This window comes from Dromaius novaehollandiae, chromosome 24 (assembly GCF_036370855.1).
Source record: "Dromaius novaehollandiae isolate bDroNov1 chromosome 24, bDroNov1.hap1, whole genome shotgun sequence".
Taxonomy (NCBI): domain Eukaryota; kingdom Metazoa; phylum Chordata; class Aves; order Casuariiformes; family Dromaiidae; genus Dromaius; species Dromaius novaehollandiae.
The window spans coordinates 2,619,197-2,646,341 of record NC_088121.1 but is presented as its reverse complement, the minus strand read 5'-3'; the positions used below and the strand labels follow the sequence as shown (position 1 = coordinate 2,646,341).

At 38.8% G+C, this 27,145-nt stretch overlaps 1 protein-coding gene across 35 annotated transcripts in view; it reads right to left on the bottom strand.

The window, feature by feature from the left end:
• The window catches only part of MORN1 (MORN repeat containing 1), a 220,845-nt gene that overhangs the window by 13,331 nt on the left and 180,369 nt on the right, over positions 1-27,145 (bottom strand). For 32 of the 35 annotated variants that reach the window (XR_010392799.1, XR_010392789.1, XR_010392793.1 and 29 more), the window contains one exon: positions 27,077-27,134. The gene's annotated coding sequence lies outside the window, so the exon portion shown is untranslated. Of the gene's footprint in view, positions 1-1,375; positions 1,513-27,076; positions 27,135-27,145 lie in introns of all 35 variants that reach the window. The other 3 variants (XR_010392796.1, XR_010392813.1, XR_010392815.1) reach the window with 1 other exon arrangement.

Below are 27,145 nucleotides of genomic sequence, written 5' to 3'. Positions count from 1 at the left end.
GGCACAATCAGGGTCAGCTGATGACTGGTTCTCTATGGAAGGTGAAATTGCTTAAATGTTCATGGACTGTCCAACTATGTAAGGCAATAGCTGTATGCTTCCAACATGCCCCAAAATAACCCTTTACTATTGACCCTCTCCCCCCCGCCCCGTTAACAAAATGACTGCAGGCACAAAAAGATTTACTAGCGCTCTTGGATAAACATCTGAACACTCTGCAGTCTATGAGGAGAGTTCAGAGCACTGCATCTCTTTCCCTTGGCTTTGCTGGGACTGCCAATGAAGGTGTTCAATTATTGTCAATTATAACAATGCTTTTTCTTCAACACAGACAGCTGCACCAAAGCATTTAGTTTTAGCCACCACTGGCCCTGCATCACAATTAGACCTAGATTCAAATTTCTTACTAAGTAAAAGACTCAGACCCTTTCTCTCTTAAGCTGCTGTATTAAAACCCTAACAGCCCGAAGGAAAACTGTTAAAGCAGTAAGACTTTGACTCTTTCTTTTCTGCTCTAAGCCTCACCTTCCCAAGCTAAATAGTCTCTTTTGCTAAAGTCTCATTCTATAGCATAATCACAGCCCATGAGTTTCCGGTACCTGTATTATTTTTGCTAACGTTCTAGTCTAATTCCTTCTGATGACAGGGAGAACCGTCCAGTGAACGCAAAGTCCATTACCAAAACCATTCCTACTCTGTAACTAAATGAGCAAGTAATTTGTGACGCCAGTGGACATGCCCAACTTACGAATAATGGGAACCAAATGGATCATCTCATTTTCCAGCTCCCAGGAGGGAGAAAATTAAAAATTGGTGCATTTGCTGGAAATGGGGAAACCACAACAACCCAGGAATTTGTGTGGGTACTGCTTTGTTTTTGGAGCAAAGGATTCCCACAGTAGCTTGATGACAAAAAACACCACCAATCATAAGATAATGATGCAATGTTATCAGTTAACTTCACACACGTTCTATATAACTTCAGAGCATGAATTTCAAAAAAAATGGAGACCTAGAGATTACCATCCATTGTACGGATTTCCTGTTTTCTAATATAAAAGGCTATCCTCTCTGCATACAAAGATCTCCATCTGAAGGACCATAGATGAATTTACTCATTAATGTTTCCAAAATCCCAGAACCAAGGCAGATTCAATTTCTGGAAGTCAAAAGTGAACAGGGATTAAGGCCTGGAATCCTGCAAACACTAACCAATATATCCAACTAAGTATGTAAAAGCTGTCCAGCTGCCTTCAACTTATGCATTACATATGTTTGGCAGGACCAAAGCATTAAAGACAGGGAGGTGCCTATGGTAGTAATTCGTGGTAAGACAAAAGCCCTCAAATGACCAGCAGTGAAATGGTATTTTTACCCATTTTTGCTTTCAAGTAGAATGAGTGGGCTTGTAAGTCTGAACTCAGCTCCATATGCTTCACTTATAAAATGATCTTGTGCCTCCATATACAATTCATATAGACATCCTTTCATCCGTTGTCAAGATATTGGTTTCTAAAATGAAAAACAAAAGGTTCAAATAACTTCCTTCTACTGAAAATTATTTTATCTAATTAAAGTATAAGCCAATAAAGCTTTAAGTTTTCTGATTTACTTGTATGATATACTTCAGTAACTGTTCCACAGATTTCATACCCAAAAAGTAGGCCTGAAGAGACTTTGTTGCCAATTACTTTCAGGAAGATCAGCTGTGCTTCTGATACCATGTTACTTTTTTTCTTTGAACTTTTTGGTATTTTTGGAAACAGCCCATTTGGAAGCAAAATGGCTTTAAAGAAAGTAAGCTGCTACCATCTCCCAGGGGGTAGGAGTCACACACTCAGCTCTTTAAAGAATTCACTAGCTCTTTTTCTTAGCATGAAATGGTAGAATTCCTTCAATTAGGAACATGGGGACACATTTCAACCTCATTCACCATTCCACTGCAAGTCAGTAAATTAGCTCAAATTTACACAGGCAGAGATAAAAAGGACCTTACCATCCCTACATTGAGAAAGGACATTTTAAAATCATTATGCAAAGGGACTAAGATAAGGCACAAGATTTTCCAACCCAGAAAAATGTCCTTGGGCTCACTCAACTCCCACTGCTAAAACAGTGTTACTGTGGGCTGATGTTTCATACAAAAGAAGCCCTTCCTGGTAGGAGAATGAGGAATTCTGCAGGAGAAGGGGTTGCATTTTGCCATTATTGACAGCACTGCATCAATAGGAGTCCTGGGTTACTGCTGGAATAGCAACTCAGATAAGAAGGACATAGCAATTCTACAACTTTCAAAAGAATTTGGAACTAAACCTTGTTTGCTTTATTTTTTTCCAAAGTTAGCTAAGGCTAACTTGGAAACTAAGGCTTGGCCCCCACATATGGAAATCTCTGATGTTTGAATCCAACTATCCAGCCCTATTAGGCACATTATTCTTGGACTACCACTATTCAACTATCCTAAATTTATCTGGCTACTCTGCATTCTAGGAGCTTTTATTAAACTGACCTAGATTACAGGCACAAACACATGCAGCAAAAAATCTGCATTTTTCATTTACCTCTCTTGCCTTTCTGAGCTTAAGTCTTTTAGACAGGAGATGGATACTTAAGATGACTGTGACAGATGCCCACCGAGTTCAGATTAGTTCTGAGCTGAAGGTAAATTTTGGCAAACACCTGGAAAAAACAGCAGTTGCTATCAAAATTTGATGTTAACTTGCTTATATATAAAAATAAAAATCATAGGAAAAACACTAATCTGCCAGTTACAGCTGTGTATCAAGGATGTCAGTTTAATTTAACTAGGTGTTCAAAGTGAGTCTAAACAGACAGCTGGGGACACACTAAGAAGAGTCTGATTTTCTAAAGGTGTTAATTTAGGTGCCTGTCATGGAGTTTCTTACAGGGCATCAAGAAGCTGAGATGTCCAAAACTACTGATCACTCACGAAAAGCTTTTTATTTACCCTACCTTTCCTCTCCTTTCCTGGATTTTTATAGTCTTTCTTTGGCAACATTCCTCTATGGATGCAGCTACAGTTCATACAAAGGTCATCACTACCTGTTACTTCATCAATGTATCACCTGAAAGGCCTGTTTGCCCAAAAGAAACAGAGCAAGAGGACTGCTCTCTAAAATATACAGCGAATTATAGATGGTGACAAAGGAAAAACTAAGCCATATCCTTTGGCATTGCTTGTTGCAATAAACAAACAAGAGTTAATGAAGAATTGTTTTGTCTGTCTTGTTGATGTAGTTCTACAGAAATTCTTATTAACTAATATGTTTTAATAAATCAGAAAGCACCTGCAACCACTTGAGGAACCTACCTATGTCTATAGCAGAACTATGCATGGAAAAGATAAGCCACCTCTCCTGATGTTGCTTCTCAGAGCGACTAACCTTTCATGCTACGTCTTTTACAGAAACAAAATGTAAAGCCAGATTTGGACTGATAATTCTGAATAGCAGAATCTAGAAAGATTATTCCATATTCTGTCACCAAGGAACTCAGAGTGCAGCAACATGGGAAGAAAGGCCAGCCAAACTGTCAACTGTCTTGCATTTATAATTAAGGGAGTAACTGAGTTTTGAAAATTTTGTTTTTCCTGCCACTGATAACTTTAATTTACTTAATATGAGAATCAACACCCACCCCCCACCCCCCCACCACCAGGAATCAGACGTGGATCTACTCAGTTCAAACTGGAGGAAGTGTTTTTGCATATACAGGCTGTCAAGTTGTTCTCATAATAATAATATAACTAAAAATATAATATGTATTTTATGTTATTAAAATATATTTTCTATATTGCAAGAGGTCCTACAGGTATGTACACCACTGGAACCTATTTTTACACACAGGCCCACCTGCCATCACCCTTGTTCACATGGAAGTGAAAGCTCACCAAGCTTGCTTGTAGTCTCCTGCAGGATTCTGGGCATTCTGCTGTGAAAAGCTTTGAGTATGTTTAGAGCCTCCTCTTACAGGAAATCTGGATGGGTATGGCTGAGTAAGCTATAGCCCAGTCTACAACCAAACATCCAGGGCTCTAATTTTCCTGAGCACAGTAAAAATACTTTAAGCCCAATCAGTTCTCTAGCTAAAGCTAGCGAGGTACACAGATATCTGACTCACAGAACTTGGTATGCTTAAGTCCATCTTGAATTCAACTTAATTTCACAAAATAGAGATAGTTTAAGCTCAGTTATCTACAAATGCTTAGTGAGCTATAGACCCTGCCCCAAAGAACTTTTCTTCAAAACAGGGACAACAAAGAATGAGAGGAAAATCAATAGCAAAGGGAGATGAACTCCAAGCTCAAACTAGCTGTCAGAGATCACAAATAAAAATCAAGGTTTCTGAGCCCTGAAGTTAAATGTCTTCATGTCTCATTCAATAGATTATATTGTTCAGTCACCAGAAAAAATACTCTTAGAGGGTCTGATTCCAAACACACTATGAATAATCAATTAACACGCTTGTACGGAGGACAACTAAAATAATGTCTACGAAATATCAAAAGTAGGATTAAACAGCTTAGTACATTTCAGTAATTTCTGTGTTCCAGTAAACAGCATCCCTTATTTATACCTAAGAGATGAAGCATAGGTCAAAGGAAAAACTTAACAATACATAGCAGAGTAGAGGCTTGAAGTGGCTTTTGGTAGAAGTGATGAGAGCCTTTCTTACTGCCCATGGCATCCAAACCATGCTTTTTACCCACTCCCACGTTCATTTTCCGAAAAGATATTAAAGAAATACATCTTGGCACATCTGCAGGAAACAGATAAAACTCACAGAAGATGATAAGAACCAGGGAAGCAGTAAAAACCCAGGAGTGTCAGAGTTAATGATGATATATGAGTAATCCAGTTATAAAGGCACCGTCAGTGGGAAGAAAGCACAAATATAATAAAACACAGCTGTATGACGTACACTCCAGTGGAATTTTTATTAGATCGTTTATGTGCTCTTTAAGTATACCTGACTGCAATGCAAATTCCCACAGACTTGCACTTGATAGGAAAAAAGTTTCTACAGCTCTTTGTACTGAACTGATTTAGTTGAATTGTTCTGTACAGTATCCATGGGTTTTTTTGGCTCATCTTTTGGGATTTACTTTTGTATTTGTTTTCTGCTGAGTCAGCTCTTCAATTGGAACCTTGAGAATTTCATTCTTTCAAATACTTCTCCAGAGCTATTCTGGCCCAGCTATCCTAGTCCTTTGGCTCCTCTACCACCTCTCCCAAATGACTATTCTTTTATCTCCCCTATGTATACTTCAAGAGCAGGACTGAGAGAAAAAAACCCTGCAGGACAAGAGGAAAGCAGGAAAAAGGTATTTAACTTATATAGGTCAAAGGAAAATGTTTACAAGAATGGGGTGCTTTATACCAGAAATTGAGATTTTATTGCTTCAAAGAAGGTCAGTTTTGTTCCAAAATCTGTTTTGTTACTTCTGTAAACAGCAAAAGATGATAAGCTTGAGTTATCATGATGTTGAGAAAAAGCTTACAAACAAGAATTACAAACTCAGTATACCTATATGAGATTTTGAGTTCATGAAACAGAAGTTGCTACATGGGTTGTCAGCAGGACTAATTCCAAGACCTGCAATACAGATCTATCACTTAAGCTGCAGAAATTCCTTTACTAGCTAGTAGTCAAAAAAGTCATTAATAGCCTACCTTTATATGGCTAAGGTACAAAAACAGGTACTACATAATGCATTAACAAAGCTGATGGTCACAGAGCCCACAGTCAAAACTGTGATTCATGCTCTACAAATGGATCCTTTTTTGTAGTATCCCAACTGATGATTCTCCTGCTGTCGTCTATATGGATCTGCCTTCTTTAATCATATACTGAGTGGGAAGCATGTAACAAGCATCTTCTTAGACATATCAGTGGCCTTTGCAATGCTGATTGCAGATTCAGTGAAGGAAAGCATCACTGAACAGATGGCAATATTATTAAGTACTTTTAAATCCACCTCCTGGATTTCAACATTGCTTTGCAAAATAAGCAACTTATTAGACACACAAAAGTACAATTTACATTACTTTCCCTTCCAACCCATAAGGCAGGTGGAGGGGAAGCAGAAGTACTAATGAGAGTAAAACACCAAAACCTGCAAGAATACATGGCATTTCCTTAAAAAAATAAATAAATAAAGCCCAAACCTCTGCAGACCTTGTGGTATTAGGGATCTTCTAAGTGAATCAATAATAAACACAAAAACCTGTTCTCCTCATAACCGCGACAACTGTTCATCCTAGAAGCCCTGGACTATACCAATTGCAGAAGGAACAGTAAGCTTTTCAAGTCCCCCTCAGCAGGAACTCAAAACCCACTGACTTTCAGTAGATTTCAGTAGATCTGTCCTGGATTACATTCTATGAAGCATGAACATATTGCCAAAAGATTTAACATATATATTATTTTTAACCAAGACGTTATCTTTAACCAATAGAGCTTTACTAGTACTGCTTCTAAAGTATGCAGTTGTTGGTTCTTTGCTTCAGTTGCTGTTGGTTCTTTCTCTACAGTCCTTTGCATGCAAAAATTCAGATACAGTGAATGATGAGGTATTTTGAGCTCCACCAAAAAATAAGCAGCAGAGGAAACAATATCTTAAGGCTGCAAGCAGACATGAAGTTCAAAATTGGAACTGATGCCATTAGGTTAAATGTTCTATATACTGCAAGTTCTGAATTCCTTTTGCACATATGAGTACCACTGAGAGAAGTGGGAATTCTGGATGCCCAAGAAATTACAAGTGAGTAGATGTTAGGTGTAGCTCCCTCACCTGCCTTGCTCATGAACCGAGCTTGCTATAAACAGATTCTTTAAGCTCTGACTCTCACAGTGTGTAAACCAGGGATCCCATGGTGCTAAATTCAATTTGGCAGATGACATTGGTGAAAGGCATTGATTTCTTCCTTCACTCCTCCTTTTTCCTCCATCAATTTTCCCAGATAAGAGGCCTGTGGCTCAGACCCTGCTGGTGACGGATGCCTTGTAATTGCTTTGAATGGATTATCACCAGACATCTAGCAGGCATTTACAGTGCTACAGCTGTAATCAGAAACAGTCTCACCCAGTAAAAGGACTTAGGGAGAAAAACAGCTGTTTCCATTGCCTCTGCTTTGTCTCTGTTCTTGTATTAGGCCTAGCTTTATTTATTTATATTCTTTTTACAGTAATATCTGGAACACTCAAATAAACCAGGGTCCAGATAGGCTAAGTGCCATTCAGACCCTAAGAACCTCTCTGCTTCTGGCAATGTGTAGTGTAACTCAGGCTACAAGAGAACTGGCCTTCCATACTGCTGAGTATCTTGCATCTGGCTAAATGAGTATGTATCCATTTGGATGGGTAACATAGTTAAAAGTTGGGAAACCAAAAAATACCTATTCTGCTCCCTGTTCTTACAATCATTGGCTAAAAAACTTTGGACAAGACACTTCATCTCTTCATGCCTCAGCTTACTGCTGCTACTCTCACTCTGCCTAGACTGTTTAAACTGTAAGTAGTTTGGTCACAAAGATCACAGTGACATTCTAATTTGATATATGGAGTTCAATTGGTGTGGCTGGAAAAAAACAGAACAATAGACAGATACGAGACAGACTGTTAAATAGGAATGAAACCAAGCATTTTGATCAACTGTATTTTGTATCCATTTTGTACAATTATAAGTAGCTGGCTAATATCCAAGAGGCAGTAGATCCATGTCTGCCTCGCAAAATTCTCTTGGGGATAACATAAAGGAATAAGCCTCAAAATTCATGTCTGATTGCTCAAAAATAAAACATTAACAGTTTTGCCAGTGTTTATAAATACACATCCATCCTGCACTATGAATATGCTAGCGAAACTCTGCACAAAGATACTTGCATTCGGCCCTTTTTCCAGGAATTTCCTCAGAGAGGTGAGAGCCATATGGAGGGGTCACATGCCTTTCCCTGTCACGACCTCACTTTCCCTTAGCAGACGTTTTCTCGTGATCAGAGAAATACTCTGAAAGGACCCAACATGGCAAAATTTAACCTGTTCCAGATCACATTATAAATTTTCTATCATTATTTGGAAAGTCTCATTTGTTCCTCCAATACTAGCTTTATACCAGCATTCCTACGCTCTACAACAGAAGCCATGCATTTTCCTCCTCAAAGAAACAGAATTCAGCTGCTTTAATTCCCATAGTCCTCTTGATCTGTAATTTTTTACAGACTGCCAATCTTGATTGTAATTCAGCCACCCATGCAGCATCACAGTTCAATCAGTCCATATAGAACATTTACATGGTCAATGGCACCTTGATAGGTAAGCTTTTAATGTTCAGTACAAGTAGTATAACCTTTGCTCTTCCAATCCTTAAATCCAAACAATCAATTCTGCCTTGAAATAAGTTTCATCGAAGGCTAAGTTCCAGCTCAAAGCTGCTCAGCTATCGTTGAAATAAACATAAAATCTTTCTTGGAGCAACTTAAGAGTTGCTGTCAGTCTGTTCTTGGATCATCAGTGAGAATCCTTCCCTGCATATTCTGTACTGACATGTCTAACCAATGGGCCTCATTTTAAGTGATGCTAAGTGCCTAGAACTCCAGTGAATGATCACTAATAATGTCTCATATCAGTTTGTTGTATGTACAAAAGTTGACTAATATAAAAAAGTGCTTTTTTATTTAATCACATGACAAGAAGAAATATGGAAAACCTTTACAATATTTGCACCTTGAAAAGCAGAATGAAGGTGGGGGAACAGAGGACAGTGGATTTGCTAGCATACATGTACAGGCTGACTCTGTATGACTTGTGCAGTTGGGAGATAATGTGCTTTGCAGGTCATTGGCTTTTAAGCACTGTGTTATCTCTCTGTAACACACACCTTGTTGTGTCTTACTGCTTAACTACCGCTGATATGCAGGCCACAATATTGCTTATCATTAGCCAGAGGATGACAATTACAATTTAAGATTAAACTGTATTCTTTTTTCTTCAGCCAAGTCTCTGTATGATGCTTCCTTATCCCAAGAAAAGATTTACAACTGCAGATCAAATCCATACACTAATTGGTTATGTGCCCCTCATAATGATGCATAATTTAGGAAGCACACATTATGAAGAACATGAACAATACTCAGATATTGCGTAGAGCCTATATCTGAACTTAGAGGTTCACCCAGTCAGCTACGCATCCCTGAATAACCTTAAACAGTAATAAAAGCAGCAAAATACTGTGATCACCCACATAGGCCAGGTTCCTGGCTTGGGGACTGTCTAGAACAGTGCCTCAACTTGCAGTAAGCTCAGTCCTCTTTAGTCATTATTTTTCAGCCCACCTTCCACTCCATCAGGTTCACCCTCTCTTCTTCATTCCGTTCATCCCCATTTTCTAAAAAGGCACAATAATGTTTCAGATTTTTCTGTCATATAGGCAGAGAGTAGTTGTATGCATCCATATTATTCTCCTGCATTATGATGCACTGCAGAAGTTCGGGGCTTGGTTCAGCAGAGCACTGAAGCATGCACTTAATTTGAAAATAGCGTTTCATACATCCCTAATTTTCTTGCTTTATTGGGGCTTTTGTTTTGGAAATAGGCATAGTTAACAGAGGTCCTAGAGTAGGGAAGTAGTTTGAAAGACTAGACTATCAAAGGACCAGCAAAAAAAATGCATGAGTCTACTCAAGCTGAACTGTCATTAAGTACTTAGGCCTTTTTCAAGAAACAGAAATGTGTTGTTCTGCACAAACAACAAGAGGACTTAACAATTGCTCAGAAATATTTCACATTAAAAGCTACAATGGCCTGAAAGGATATTTAAGCACTGATTACCACAATAAAGCTTAAAGACAGAAAAATAACTGTTTTGGTACCTCTGCTAAGCATTTATGAGATTCCCTCAGAACAAAGACTTTAGCCTCTGAACATAAATGTCACAATATACAGTTGTGATGACTCCATGTCAGAGGTCAATGGTTTAAATCTCCTGTCCTATAGTTTGTCAACTCCCATTTATCCAATCCGGCACAGCACAACGGTACAGATGACATAAATCTTCCAAAAGAATGTGTTCTGATCTTTCACCTACAGTAGATTAAAAATAGCCTAGAGCAAGAGCTTTAGCATTTTGTCATAGCAATTTCCCTGTCAAATATGATGGATAGCCAGCTACAGGGAGAAAGAATGAACCAACCTGGAGATCAGATAAGGAAAAAATCTGAATTACACCTCCAAGAAGCAGGACTTTTACTCATGGTGGAAATCCCCACTCAGCTCATCTCACTCAGCCTATGTATTGCAGCACAGAACATGTCATAAGACTCATTCAGTAAGATATTTTTCTTTCCTCTGTGCACATTTTGCATTTAAACCTCATTACAGTTTTGGGAGCTTAGGCAAGAGTCTTGAGTTCCATTTTGGATTTTGCTATCTTCTTGCATGATCTTGGGCAGAATGCCAATTTCAAATTTAATATAAAAATATATTTTTTAAATACAGGTGATAATTTTGGCTCTCTGACATGACTATAAGGGCTTCAGCCACTCAGCTTTTCTGAAAGATGGCCTCCCAAGTGTCTGAAGTCAAAAGCCAGAAAGTGAAAACCTCACATAAAACACCTCCATCAATCTTGCTCAATTGCTTTGCTACTAAGCCTTGCAACTCTTACTTCTTGGGATCTTCTGATGACCTCCCAGCAATGAGACAATGGATGTCACCATTAGTAAAGCATGCAACACGTCTTCACTCAGTAAGCAGAGAATCTTGATAGCAAAAGATCCTGATCTACTACTGCAAAGTACTAGTGGTTTTCTTCTTAAAAGAAAAATCAGACTGAGGTTTATGCTTATTCATCTTCACTAACCTTGGACTGATTTCAGATGGTTTTGACAATTTGCTTAATACGGATTTTATCGTAAGTTTCCAGACTTTCTATCATCAACATTTTGATGAAATCCTCCCAAGAAGATTTCGACTCTTAACATACTGATTTTTAAAGAACCTAAACTAATAAGAGAATGCTACAAACTGTACCCAATTGTCCTAAGCCTAGAGTTGAAAAGATTCTCCCTGCATTATACACATCCATTTGCCAGCTGCGATACTTGCAAAAATATTAATACATCAGAAGAAAGGATTTTTTTGCCTGAAAGTTAATACATTTTACCAATATTATCAGTTGGCCTAATAAAAGATATTATCTATTGCTGTAAACTATGCTTTACTTGTATCTTTAGATCATCACAGACACTGCAGCACTGCCTCCCTAATAGCCAAAGTGGAATAGATCTCTAAAGTATTCAAGGAACTAAATCTTCCACAGCTGCAGCTGCCTTCACATTTATTCAGAATGATGTACACTTTCCCAGCAGCTTACAAAGAATGTAACAGCTGTTTACAGACACCTTTATGACATTCTATCTCTCTGAGTAGCGTGCTAAGATTTAAAGATTAATCATGTTAAATCTTGCAGAGGTGTTAAACACATTGCACTCAAAAAAAAAAAAAAAAAAAAAAAGTACAAAATTGCCAATAACCCTTCCCTCCTCCCCGGCCTCCATCCTCCAAAGACTCAACAGCACAATAGTCCAGGTATTTATCAAATGTAAACCAACCAGTAAAAACAGATACCAAATCATTTTGGGAGCTCTCTATTTCTCATAGTTTTTACTATACATATGATGCAGCACGAAAGGTCCATGTGATCTCCCAGAAGGCTGCTTAGACTAGAAGATGGAAAAGGCAGTCCTGGGGGGAAAAAGCCCCAAATCAGAAACAAACCAAACTAAACCCAACAATGCCTTGTATCTAAAGATTCTACAAATATTTGAAAAGCTAGGAATTTGTACTCTGAAATAATTCAGGTCTCAGCTTTGAAGTTTTCCAGAGAAGTTTCTCTTTTAGTTCATATTGAACTTGAATCCCATTTTGTTAGAACCTAAATAGACAAAACATTGTATATCTTATATATTAACAGAAACTCAAACTGGGAAGCCCTCAAAACTGCACCTGTAGCTTACAGGCATGTACCATAGATCTTACTCATGCAAGTTATCCCAGAGATGTCAATGGGAGTACTTTTTTTCACACTAGTGTGACATTAGAATTTGATCCAAAAGGTTATTCACCGTAACTATAAAACAGGAGTTTTACCTATGAATCAGAATTGACTAAAGACCACAGAATTTTACCCACTATTTTCAACTGGCTTCACTTTTTCAAAACATATTATCATTTTGATAGACTTTACCTTTGGACTGGGAAGCTAGGGACTGTCTGCTTTATCTACCATTGTCATCATCAGTAATAATCTGTAACATCAGAAATTTCCACACTTTTCTAAAGATGATGCTCACCCAAAAAAAAAAAAAAAAAAATCATCATAAATCCACACACCAGCTCTTGGATTATTTTTTCATCAGAAAACATGAGCCTATCTTACTCAAGGAAACAAGTATTTCAGTATTTGTGTTTATATTTTTCCACTGGCTTTTGTTATGCCTCAGAGAGTCATTTGCAGAGTTGAAATAACTTGGTCTTCACATGATCATATAATGTGGTCACCTCATTTCTGATGCCTGGATGATGAAAATACCCTAAGAAGAAAAGAGTCTATGTTATTTTAGCCCCATAAATGGGCCCATGGGAAGAGAGAAGCCCAGGAAAAATAAACCCAAATACCAGGATACTTGGGTTTATTCAGATTTAACAGAACACTGTGGTATTCTTACCCTCTTACAGCTATGAGTTTTGGAGGGGTGGGGCAGGGGGGTAGCAGAGGCTCTTCTAGTTCCATGTAATGACGGTACAGATTTCTATCTATTTGGTATTGCAGTGTTTTCTGGCTACCATTGCCATGTAAGAAACTGTCTGTCATACAGAAAGTTGCAAATTCACATGCAGTAGCAGTGAGAGAGAACACATGGGGAAAAAAAAGGTACAGCTGCTAAACTTCACACCAGAAGCCAATCCAAATAGAGGAGAAGTGGGTGCTTCAAGCCAGACACAAAAGCCTCAATAAATGAAGACGAACGGAGAAAATAAAGGAAAACACATTTATGAGAATTATACTGAAAGATTATTTGTGATTATTATTTATATTTTGGTATGTAATTGATTGTTTATATTTGGGTAGAATTTTGAAGGACCCAAATGAATATGAGGTTCAGTTGTAGAAGACACTGTCATGAGCACATAGTAACAGTCCCAGCCTTAAGTAATGTATAGTCTAGATGGATATGACAAACAAAGTGACTGGAGAAAGAAATGCATTGAGAAAGGAACTGACACTTCCAACATCACACAAGTTATCAAAGGAAATGCAATACACATCTCTGAGACCCAAACAGTGCCTTACAGTACTGAAACAGACAGTATTTCTCCATTTTCCTCCAGCTGCCAAACTTAATAATACCTCCTCATCTGGATTCTCAAGATAAATCCCACAAGCATTAAAGACCAAAGGACTCTGACAAATTCTAGCTAATGTACACTAAACAGCGTAAGTGCAAAGGGAGGTGTTTTCCTGCATCTGCTCACAGAGCTACATGTGGTTCTCAGAGCTCTACTGTGTCATGGAAATCCAGATCTTAGGAATGTAGGCCAAACACCCTGGCCTCTCCTCTTCTTCTCCTGCACTTAGTCATACTTCATACTAAGTTTCCACTTTTAAGTTTATACAGAATTAATAAACTATTCATAGATGTTATGAACATTTTATGGGCTGGGACGCTACACCCTACAGGGTTAACATTTATTAAAGCAGCTGTTGATCATTTACGAAATGTCTATGAATTGAAACTCAGTATAATTCATCACTACATACAACAGCTGTTATCTTGGCTGGCACACTGGAGATCAGTTCAAGGATCTCCAGAGCTCAAAGACAAAACCAAACTCCTAAGGCTAAAAAAAGCTAAGGTTTCCCAACAAGAAACTGTAACAGACTTGCACCTACTATAGGCTGAATTCACAAACCTGTAACCAATAATGGAGAGTTAACTATGACCCCTTACTGAACCGACAGCTCCCACTTTTCACAGATGTTCAACAAAGTTCACTACACTCAGTACTCCCTCCAGCACTCATTGTAATGCTGGTAAGCAGCTTCAATATCACCCTGCTAATTGTGCTGCTCCCCTTCTAGGCAGAGTTAGAGACCCCTGGTGTCACGCATTCTGTGGCTCACTGGTTTTATACCAGTCCTTTCTCTTCTGCTTTCTCCCCTGTAGACAGCTCAGGACCAAAAGGTTGCTTCTACAACAATGTATCAAATTTCTTGGGCCTGATTTTTTGTTATCTACAGCTTGTGTGATCAAAGCAAGACAGATGCTAACCACTATAAGGTCCTTTGTATTGATATAAATGATGGCAGAGAAATGCATGGAAGAAAGGCAGGGATATGTTAAGTGCTCTGAATTTTAGGCATCCTACAACTGGTGCTTGTCTTGATAAGCATCTGGGAGTATATCCTGCCCAATTTGGGAGGATACAAAGAAATACCTTTATTCCTTTGGCATTTTTAGCAGCATTAGTAAGCAAAGTTATAAGCGAACATAAACTGCTGAATGTACTTGTATTTTCAGACATCTCAACAGCTTCTTGATGCCATGAACGATGCCTTTTAAAGCCAAGGTACAAAACCAGATACATATATCTGTTTTCAAACAAGATGCTCTTTTATCTGTCTGAGACTTGTGTTCATATCAGCCATTAAATGAGGTATCCTATCTGGGCAACAATTTCTGGAAAAAAAAAATCTCCTCCCTTTTTACCAAAGGCCTGCTTTTATCTCTCGCAAGCAGATGAAATTCTGGGGAGCGAAAGCCCTAAGCTACTCCTATCTGGCAGAAATCACCAAAGCATGTTTTTGACACATTGTCACAGGTCACAACCTATAACTGTTGCTGAAGTTCCAGGGCTTCTAACCCATTGTATTCCCCAAAGCCTCAGTTGCAAACTGGAAAAAATCCTGTAGTGAAATTCATCCCTCATGAGAGCTGAATGTCTGTCACCTCTGTAAGAACACACACTGTAAGAATTCCACAGTTGTTGGTTAGCTGTCTAGCTCAGTTACACGAGTGATTAGAGAAATGTTGAGCAGTTCAGGTTGCAGGGCAAGCAAACAGGTGACCTACAGTTCCTTCTACTAAATGTATGCCTTGACTGCTAATTGCACAGGCTGTGTTTGCAGTGAGCCATGGCATCATCTCATGGCTTCTATGACCCAACAGACTTATGAAATATAAAATGTCTCTGTACTTTATAAGTAAAATTACTTGGTCCTGGCAACAACCTGCACATTCTTTGGGGTTTTTTGTGGATTTTTTTTTCTCAACATGAGATTAGGTTATGTGCATTTGTGCCATATTTCCATTATCCATGATATCCATTACATAACTGGTCTTGCATTTAATCTGATTTAGGGTTTACAATTCAGTGCATCTGTGCAACAACACTTTCTTCAGCGCAACTGTTTCCTCTGCCAATATTTTTCACATTTCACACAAACTACTTCCGTACTACTGGGAAAAACTGATACTTCCTCTTCCAATAATGCCACTTATTAATAGGTGGCATTTTCATTTTTAACTACGCAGTATCAGAACTCATTTCCATCTTGACAGTTACATCCTTTCTGCTTCTATACAGATGCACGCTTACATGATAAGTGAGCCAACCTCAGGCTCTGATCCAAGAAAATGCTTAAGCATATTCCTAACAAAGCAAAAGAGTAATTTTTTTTAATCACTAAATGGGACGATTCACTTGTTTAAGCATGTGCCTAAATACTTTCCTGGATGGAGACTGTGTTAACCAATAGAGCAGACTGGTCTTTAACGTAACCCTGGAGACACAAGAATAGCATCCAGGCTGCATTTGTGCAGTCTGATAAGCACTAATCTGATAAAGTCTTAACCACACAGGCTATATACGTCAATGAAGACAATGTGGCAAGTGGATATTCCAAGGATACTGCTTATCTATTTGAGAACAAATGAAAATTCATCCAAAGAACTTGGTGCTTTAGAGATAAAAGCTGGGGAGGCCTTGTAGGGTGGACACTAAAAGAAGAGGTTATCAGAACACCAGGCAGACTTAAAAACAACAACCACCAAAAAACAAACAAAACTCATCCTCTTTATTATATTAGCTAAGAAAAAATTAAGACTCATATCTTCCAAAAATATAAAAGTGTCTCATTCCAATTTTCATCACTGGACAGTAAAGCACTTAACAGTTTTTGAAAATCTGGATCCTAGAGGCACTGATTGTGAAGTGCAATCAAGTTCATAGTATACTTAAAAAGATTGTCATTTCCATATAAATTCTTCATGAGTTATTGGAACAAATGAACCTGCAGATTTGGGTTATGAAGGGAAGAACCACAATGGAAACATGCTCCGTATTTCATAGTCCCCCACACAGAGACAACAGCTACAAAGCACATTGTAATCCTTAACACGGTAGTGTCACTGAAAGTATTTCAGGAGGTTATTTGCATGTGCTCAGGGATTGTAGCCTGCATGCACTGACAGCAGAAATACAAGATGATCTGCTAAAAGGTCCATTAGAAAAAATATCCCATACAATCTGAGCAAAGGGACACTGCACATGGCTGGTAACTACAGCTACCAGAACTGAACTTAAGATTTCTTCATGCACATAAAAGACTCCAAAGCACCAGCTCCCTGAATGCTTCTCATATAGACCCATTTACTGGGATGCAGTTCAGCTCTGTATCACAGAGAAGATACACACTGTCAAGTATCCTGCAAAATTAGCTGGAGCATGTATTATATCCCACAAGCTACTGGGCTAAAGAATAATTTGCAGCTAAGAAGCTGTAAATACATAATTATGCTCAAAATTGGCATCTATCTTCCTTGAATTCATTGTTCCATGCAAAGATAGCTTTTATTACCCAGAAAGTTTTTAAAGTAGGGAAGAATTCATAAACTTTGGCTTATGTTAAAACTGGTCTGCATGTAATTAGGGAACCCAAGTAAGGTTCAGATGCTGCAGGCTCAGCTCTGTGGCACTATCTTCCTGGGACTCCTGTGCAAAAGGATCTTAATTTAGATTTTGTAACAGAAGTCTCCAGTTTTACACCACCGCATAACTTAGTGCAGCAGCGCAAAGATGTACAAAGAGCTGGTCCTCCCTTTGTTTGTTAAAAAATGTGGATTTAACAGCTGTAACATCCATCCAGAGAAACATGGGAAGAGTGGCACACTCAGAAGGATCTTTGTTAAGAAAGAATAGATTCCTGCTATTTAACCTCTCTTCTTACTAAGGCAAGTCTACAAAGGGCAAGGGAGTTCATTTAATTACTGGGCTAATTTCCTCAGTATATTCAGGCACTGTGAAATCTTTCCATTGGTTTCACTTTCGTTCTAGCTGCCTGCTTCTCAAAGGTCTCGCAACTCAATGTCTCTTCCATGTTGACCTATCTCATTGGCCTGGAGGACAAACTAGAGCTGAGATGACCACATTCTTATGAGTCTCTTTGGGAACACGTAACCGAAGCTCTTCAGTTCTTTACCTTAACCTTTCCTCGCCCTGGGTTTAAGCAGCTTGGCAATGATAGTTTGTCCTGCAAAAACCTGATTTTGAATAATCTACTTTTTCTTAAGAGAAAGCCTAGAGGCAGAAAAAGAGAAGTGGGGGGTCAAACTGTCCCATCGTCAGGTGTCCATTGTTAGAAAAGCTGAGCACTTCGAGATCAACGAATGGTTATTACACCTCATTAGCCCCCTTTCATAGCTGGAGAAGTGAATTAAAGGACCAAAGGCCAAAACAGCAACCTTGACATAACAAGTCAGTGTTACAAATGACCCTAGGCCTAACTATTCTCTCTCTCCAAACTCCAGAAGAGCATTGTTCCCTGTTTTCCTCTCCATGCCCTAAACAAACAAATCACTGTAACTGAGTAGCTTAAGAACCTATTTTCTCTTCCCCAAGTTGAAATACAATAAATAACTACATATAGTCCTAAACCCTCGTAATGAAAGATTAAATAGCTTGAACTACCAGTGCTTAAAATGACTTGTTTTTTCCTCTGAATTGCAACTGAGTAGGAATGCACATACATTCATTTATCGCATCTCAATCTCATTCAGTAACTTGTGACTGCCTGACCGTACTCTAACGCAGGACTCCCTTCAAAGGTTTAAAAGAGATGTCACCAAAAGGTCTTGCAGTTTGGAGCAACACAAAAATTAAGACATCTTTGTTCATCCATCACATGATTAATACCCATATTTCTCTCCAGCTGTCTCAGTGGCAGGTACAAAAACCCAGTACTCTCAAAAACAAAGCTCAAGGTCTCTCTAAATTAACACATTGACGATTAGTTCTGAAATTTTTAGCAAAAGTATTCCCCTCCTCAGACAACCAGTAAGGGCTAAAGGAAATGTAAACAACTCTTTCTTCTTCCCATAACTTGACATTTTCTCTATAATCAAATCCAAGCCATAGAAAAAGGCTGCTTTCTCACCAAGTGAAATAAAGCACTGGTCGGTTTCATTTCCCCAACACTGAAATGCTTAAATTTGCTGCTTTACTGAAGAGTAGTAACTCTGAGCTAGATTCAGTGGTTTCAGTTCTCAGGGGGTTTGTTTCTCACAGCTGCTCTGCACCCAAGCTGTGAACAAACCTGAAAATTCATTTGAAAAACCTGCTATGGTTTCGCATGCTTTCACAATCACATTATAGCTCTTTCCTCAACATTTACCACCCCTTGCAGGGAGTTCCTCCCACCATGGGTAAAATGTACCAGGAAGGTTTATAAACCTTGATAAGCCTTTCAGCTCAAACAATGTAAAAACTTGGTTTCAAATAAATCTTTTGTTCTATGAGTTAGATTCAGAGCTGACTGAGGCAACTGGAAGGACTCACATGAATGTTAATGGCGTCTGAATTTTACATCTGTTCATGCCTCTCACTCTCTGCGACTCAGTAGGAAAGTACTCAGTGACCTAAGGTTGAGGACAACTATCCTCTCTATAATCATAAGTTGAATTAGTAGCTGGGCTAGTGATAACTTCATACGAAGTGTCAGAGGAGCCACTTTGCAGAAGTTAAAACTTCTATCAGGTAAGAACAGGGTTTGCAAGTCTCAGTGTAACAGTGTCAGACTTAACTCTCAGCAATTTTTTAATATTAGTCCTAAAGTGATCACTGAGGCTGCAGCATTTGCACATGAGAGTAACAGTGACCATGGAAACTGATAAACTGGCATCTGGTGGATGTCTTGGCTTGAAGGAGCTGAGAAGCAGCTTGCACTCAGGCAAGGATATCTCCCACAAGCGTGCAATTCCCATCATTAGAATGTTTACTTCTTCCTTATCTCAATTACACATTCTGCTTTCCAGCCCTGCCCTATTACTGATACTTCATATGTTCTAAATGTACCAGACACTCTCATTCACCAGAACTACTTGGGCCCATTTACTATTACTACTTTTTTATTGGTTTAAAATCCTACCAGAAACTGACACAGAGTCAACGCCTGAATTCACAACCCAGAACCCAAAGATGGAAGTACTCATTTTTAATTCACACTAACAAATCAAATAAATTTCAAATTATTCACTACATGTAAGCAAAATCATGATCATCATCATCTTACAAGCAGTTTATAATCAAGAAAATAAATTTAAAAAATGTAAAACAACAATAGTAACTGATGACTGACAAAAAATGCCAGTAATCTATATATTTAGCACATAGCTATTTCATGGGTCCACTTTTACAATAAATGCCTAAATCTTGCATTATCATTACCCTACATTTCTTCAAATTTCAAGTAAATAAAAGGGTGAACTCAGGGCAGTTTGTTTGTAGGATAAACTCCCTCAACTGTGGTATATTTGGAGTGGGAACTTCCTACTATATACGAATGCAGCTATAATAACATACAGCTGGATCTTTCATTATAGATACTACGACACAAAATAACAAAAAAATGAAATATTAGAAAAGTAAGGTGATATTTCTCATTTCATTGCTGAACTATATTTAGGGACCTATAACAATTGCTTAAGTAATTTTTATCATTTTTATCACCAGAACTATTTCTGTCTGATCAAAGGAAACTGCCGAACATGGAATCAGCTACAATGACACCCACTGGAGCATAATTTAAAATAAACACCATATAATAAACTTCTGAAATATGTTCAGCAGCACTATCACATTCTTCAAAAAGTAAAGATGACATGAAAAGCAAAATAAGGGGGGGCGGGGCAGGGCTAACCAGATTTTAATTTAGTGTAACAGACACTTAAACTAGTAAATTAAATGTGCGTGGGAATGTTCCCAAACATTAAGGGCAGCTGACACAGAATGGCTCACATCTATACTATTAAACTCTCACGAGTCTCTAAAAAGGGTGACTGTAGATAAACTGCCTACTGGGCAGTCTTTGACTCCAAACCATACCTGGGAATAGTTTAGGAAAACTCTACCTGGATGAGCCAAAATTCTGTCAAGAAACATTCCAGCACTTTAGTGGTATAGACAATCATGCTCCACGTTTGAGGAACATTCCTGGGAACATTCCCAGGCATCCTTGATTTTGATAGCAGAGAGACAGCCTAAGATTTCCACATGCCTACTAGAATAAAGTTTTGCTACTTGGAAACTATATTCTCAGCAGAGAACCCAGGTCAAACAAAAATAAAGGCTTAACTATGGCAGGATCTAATATTAAAGTAACAATAGTGCCTAAAAGAGATTCCTGGTCCAGTTTGGAACAAGAAGCATTTAACACTTGCCAGAAAGCCCTATGTTCATTAGAGCTCTATTCTGTGCCCTTTGTCTGCTATTACCTGGAATAAACAATGACAACTGTAGTACTTTAGAAGATCCTAACTTTGGAATTACAAGAGGCATCTCAAAGCATAAATTAATACTAACTATAAGGTGAAATATAAGAAGTCTGTCTGCTAGTGAAAGCACAAACAAAACAATGCCTGCAATTTTCTGAGCTCCCCTTTTCTTCCTTTTTACCTCTACCACACTCTTAGTCCCTTTTGATCAGTATAACAAAGGTGTAATTTTAACATGTAGAGCCAAACCAATTCTAGCTGCCATGCAGCAAGAAGGAAGCTCCTCACAGGGGCGAACAAACGGCCAAAAAAAGCAAGGGATAGGAATAAAGGTCATTTTCACAGTGGAGTGATATCTCTAGGGAGTCCCCAAGTATCTGTGTCAGGCCCTATACTGCTCAACACATTCATAAATTAGCTAGAAAATGCATGCGAAAAGCCAGATGACAAACTTTGCTAATAATACTAAATTATCCAGGGTAGCAAAGACAAGAGTTGCCTGCCAAGAATTGTAGAAGAATACACTACTGACTGGCTGATAAAACGGCAGATGAAATTCAAAGCAGATAAACATAAAGTGAAGTAAGTGGGGGGAAGCAATCCTAATGTTATATATATGGTAGTGTGTTCTAAACTGGCCCTTACCATTCAGAAAAAACATCTGGCCAGAACAGAAGGTTCTATGAAAAGAGCATAATACCCAGTGATGTTCAGGAAGGCAAACGAATGCTAGGAATCATTAGAAAAGGAAAGGAAAACAAAACAGAATATTTTTATGCCACTATATAAATTCATGAGTGTGCCCACATTCTGAATAATGTGTGCAGTTCTGGTACCACCTTCCTCCTGCCTCCCCCCACTCCCCAATTAAAAAAAAAAAGAAGTAGAACTGAAAAATGTACAGAAAATGAAGTAAAGGATAGTTAAAGACACAGAACGATTTCTTTAGAGAGAACAGTTAAGTAAACTGGAAGTCCGTGCCATGGGATGTTGTACATGCTAAACATTCAAAAAGCAATTGGATAAATGGACAAAAAACCATCAAGTAATATTATTACACAAGAAAGCAATATTTTTGGCTCAAGACCTTGAAATACAGAGATTGGAAGCATATAGTAGAGACTGGGAAAATACACTGGTTAAGTATCACTATGTATTTTTTCTGTTTTCATAGTTTTCCCCAGGCATTCGACATTGACAATTCTCAGAGACAAAGTATTAGGGTAGACAAATCTGTCACCTGACACAGTATAACTGTTCTTACGTTGATTTAATTTAGCTATCATGGACAGCAACAGTGGTAAGGATCTGTATCACAGGTTCCCTCACAGTCTACAAAGGTAGTGCCATGGGTCCTCCCAACAATGGGTTTGTATGCTGACTGCATAGATGTTTTTGCTTTTTTACATTCCTACTGTAATGTGTAGAGTCTGCTGTGATATTCTGCCATATCCTAATAGTCACTGCTGTAAGACAGCCGCATTTTCTATTTGCATAGGACCATAGCGATTTGTAGTACAACCCCCCCACACACATTCAAGACGACGCTATTTCAGTTAAAATGATGAGCAGTTCAGAGGAGATTGCGTGAAATTAAGCAGATGCACATCTAGTTGCAAGATCAGGATCTCAAAATATTAGTTCTTAAAGGAAGAGCTGTCTCTTGTTATCTGTATACCACCTAACTTCATAAAATCCTGATCTTGGCTGGGATCTCTTGGTATTTTCACAATGACTGCAAATTAGACTAAAATTTCTAGACTGAAATGGAGAACATGAAACTTCATTTATTCACATTGTAACACAGTGCTTTTTTCCCCCCTTTTATTACAGGAAAATGCACATGAAAACTGGCTCTTCCTGTTAGAAGACTGGTTGCCCTGGAGTTTTTCCAACACGTCTTTTAATTGATGAGTGCCATATCTACCCATGTGAGCTAAGCCAGTTAATCAGGCAGGCTCTCCTTTTCCTCTGCTGCCCGTGACAGCACATGTTGCTATGCAATTGATGGGATTCTTGTTAAAGCTCAGAAGTTAATACATTTTATTGGTTTTCCATTCAGAATGCATTTCAGTTTTTTGGAGAGATATCAGTTTATTTAATCACGTAAGCCTAACTTTTGAGAACAAGGAAGATTAGACTCCAGGCATAGACATACTTAACAATTAAACAGTAAAACAAAAAGGCAACATAATCTAATAAAGATACTACTTGTATTTACCAGCTCTCTATTTTAATAAATTACTTTCGGATATGTGTTTGTTTCAATTTTCATGCATAATGAACACAGGTGATTTGTTATATCCAATTTGTGCCAACACTTTGAGGTGAAGGGTAAAGGCAGTTTCATGCAACGTTTTTTTTCCCCCTGAAAAACACTTTCTTTCATTCCACCAAAGGGGAATAAATGTATATGGAACACCATTAAAAATGCATCATTTTAAAAATTTGCCACTTTGAAAGTTCTAAAAGCAGGAATTGAAGCTTGTAAGAATAAAATACAGTATTCTTCACCCTCAAGCCTCAGAGACACATAAGGTCTAAACTGACAACTCTGTTAAATGACCTACAACTAATACTGCCATCAGAAATCATGAACAAGGGCCAGAAGCAATAACAACATCCCTTTCAGCAACAACATACTCTTAGAGCAGTCTTAAGCTATTCACTAAACTGAATCTGAAGTCTAGAAACTGCCTGGCCAAATTTCACACAAGAAATCAGTGGCCAACCCTGTCATATCAAAATTTCTTGAGTGCAGCATTCACTCAACTGATTCATGTAGCATTATAGGAAAGTATTGCCAACTTCAAATTATTCAAAATCATTAATCAGACTGCGAAACACTTTGTACATACAAACATTTTCTAAAATGGGTTAAACATCTTGAGAGTTATTTAAAACAAGTGAACAAAATTTTGATTTGCCTCCTTTGATTCCTAGTTCCTGATGCATTTGGATCACATTTTTAGGAATGTTTTTCTGCAGCCACCAAGGCTAGAAACTCAGCTTTTTAATCATGCAAGCTAATAGTCCCATGACATGCTTAAAGAGGTGGGCTTGAAGAGAACTCCCAAGTATCACAATGATAAAAATCAAGAGAGTTGGCAACATAGCTTGAATTTGAAGAGGTGAAGAAATGTGAGTGGCACTAGACGGACTTGAACAGCTGTACATATTTCAGCCCAAGATTTTAAATTTTCTGTCAAAATATTTCAGTGAAAAACTAACATTCTCCATGGAAAGCAGATATTTTTGGTGAAAATGCTATTTCATCAAAGCTCCATTTTCCATTAAAACACAGTTTTGACAGAAATTTTTCAACCATCCTTATTCAGCGTTATGTTCTGTAGTTGAAAACGCTGGCAGTTTTTTTAGGCTGTCTCTAAAACTGCAAAGATTTATAGGGACTTGGCAAAAATGGATATGGAAAAAAAATCTGACTTAACCACTAGTATCTCTGTCCCTTCACATTACATTTCTCTGGAAAGTATTTTTACTTAGGTTTAACACAACACATGATAGTTAGTGGCACAGCACAGCAATGCTATTTCAACAAAGCAGTTCCTATTTCCTTGCATGGTACTTTTCTTGTTCCTAGATTGTACCAACAAAGCTTCCCTCCTCTACTAGTGAAATAGTGGAGTCTTTCATTTTGGCTTAACAAACTAAAGGGATAATTTTTCACCTAGTCAGATTCTGGTATCACAGGTCAGAGCGTTGATGTTGGGAGTACTGTAGGTGGAGTTTGCCACTTCCTCAAATCCCAAAGAAAGGTACTCAGCATAGGACTATGCAGACATGTCTGCTGGAGTTACCCAGGGCTCCCTAGGCTAGGCTCTGAAGGCAGGCTAGCTGCTGCTAACTGGTTGTATCGTATTACAGCCCAGCCTGAAGTATGACTGAAAAAAGAGAACTGGAAGTGCAAAACAGGTGTTCAGAAAAGCAGAAAGACACGTTAGAGAAAAGGAGAGAGAGAAGGCTGGGGAATTTTTGGCTATCATATTTTATACAGCACCTTTTTTTTTTTTTTTAAAAGCTTTCCAAAATGTATTTACTGGGTGTCAGGGCTCTGCAGGCTCCCCTCTTTGCCCGCTAAGCTAGAAAGCACTTCAGAATAGGGTTGGTCTCATTAGCAATGAGGCAAAAGAGGAGCCTCAGCGACGACCTTCATGCAGCTCTGTCCTGGCCTTTGCCTGAGATTGCACAGGAAAGATTAACAGGCAGAAGCCTAGAAGATGTACAGCTATTCCGTGTTTAGCACTCCTGCTTGGCCACTCCTGCCCCACAGCCAGTGTGGGGAAGGCAGTTGGTATAAATCAGTGCATCTCCACTGAAGTCAGTGGGCCAGATTCATAGCTGCTATGAACTAGCAAAACAACATTAAGGTCAGCACAGTCATACAACATTACACCAACTGAAAACCTGACCCGTATTTTGCTGCCAATATGAGAATACAGATTTCTCGTGCCCCTCCTTCTTCTTCATCCCCTGAACAGATGAACTCACATAACCATCATAATTAGCAAAAGCACCTACTCTTACATCCAGCTATTATGTGATGACATGCTGGCTATAAGAACTTTTTAACCTGACACAGTTACTCATACAGCCAATTTGCAAGACAGACTTCTGCTGCAAAAACAAGACATAAGCCATATACAGAAGGGGGGGGAGTGTGTGGGGGGAACTGAAGGAAGACCTGAGATGATGAATGCCTCCATATAATGTTTCTCTCTGACTAGACTAATTTGAAAATTATGGAGGCAAACAGTCTCCTGATCCCAAATCAGAGGGAGACGTGCACTTGTCCACACACAGATGCACAAAGTTTTTCCTAATTATCTCTATGGAACCCCTAAATAGCCACTGACATATTTATAAACCCTTCCTTCCTGCAAGCTAGCATTCCCCAGCCCCTTCCATCTCTCACTTCCCCCACAAAAATGACAGATTGGCTCTAATCTCTCACCTGCATAAATCTCCCATAGACAACCACAAATATTTTAGCTATGCTGATTTATGGAAGCACCAGCAAGACTAAACCAGTAGACATATCCTGCACACACAATGACTGACAGCTTGCTGCAAATCTTTCCATTTAAAATGCTGTCAGTTCTGCAGTCCCATAGAGAAAGAAAAAAGAGGAATAAAATAACACTCACTAATGCAATTTATGGCAGCTCCTGGGAGAGGGGGGGGGGAGCATTTGTGCAACTTGATTTCTTCCAAGTTTCACTGCATAAAATCCTTGCTTTTAATTGAAGAAATTCTACTTGAGAGAGGATGTGAAAACAGCTGCAAGGCTCCCAAGCCCTCCTCCTCTCTCCCCTCCTCCAACCATACCATTTTATGCTTTTAACTGACTGCAGCAGTCTTGATTTACAGCCAACAGGAAGTTGCTATGCAGCTGAAGCTGCCTGCTTTTGTACCCATGAACTGACTGACTGAATGCATGGATTCCCTACTCAGATTTAACTTCAGCAGTAAACAAAAACAGGCTCTAGTTCCTGATTCCAGAAAAGTTAATGGCAATAACCTTACTGAATTCAGTAGACTAAGCTTTGAAGGGCACTAGGCATCATCCATTCCCCCTGGCCTCAGAGAACATTCATTGTAGCCAGCACTTCAGGCTTTATTCTGATAAGAATGAGATCAGGACTATCAAGTTTTTTCGTGGCAGATAAACAAAAAAGACAGAGACTGCTTGGGTACAATGAGAGACCTGTCAGTGTCTGGTTCACTCTCCTCATGCTGTGTAAGGGCCCCACAGAGGCAAGAGCTTTCAGAAGAGATTGAATTCATTTAGCTGCTCTGAGCCAAGCTGTTTTGTTTCTCTTTAGCGTTTTGCACAAAGGCATCAACAGGGGCAAATTATGCTGCTGTGACAACACATTATTACTCTTCTGCTGAAGACTTAGAGCTGCAGATTCAAACAGTTGGGCTGAGACCTGAAGTCACACAGCAAATTAAGGGAGATTCTGCATTCTTGGCTCCATTGACACCATTTTCCTTGGACTGTTTCCTGTTCTGCACTGTCCTCAAAATGGGCTAAGTTCTCCCTACTAGCTTGTTGAAAACTGCAATTTCACCGGCCGTCACAAGCGCCCTACTGGTAATACCAGACTGAACGGCTGTGTGCTTCCGGCTCCACTGTGGCTAATTGACTAGCAAGGAAAAGTCTGTTCCACAGCAGGATCATTGCTTGAGTCTGGAATTTGACTTACCAAAAATTCTGCTGGACACAAACCATCCACATTTTCACATTGCGACTCCAAGATCCAGCTGAAAGAGAG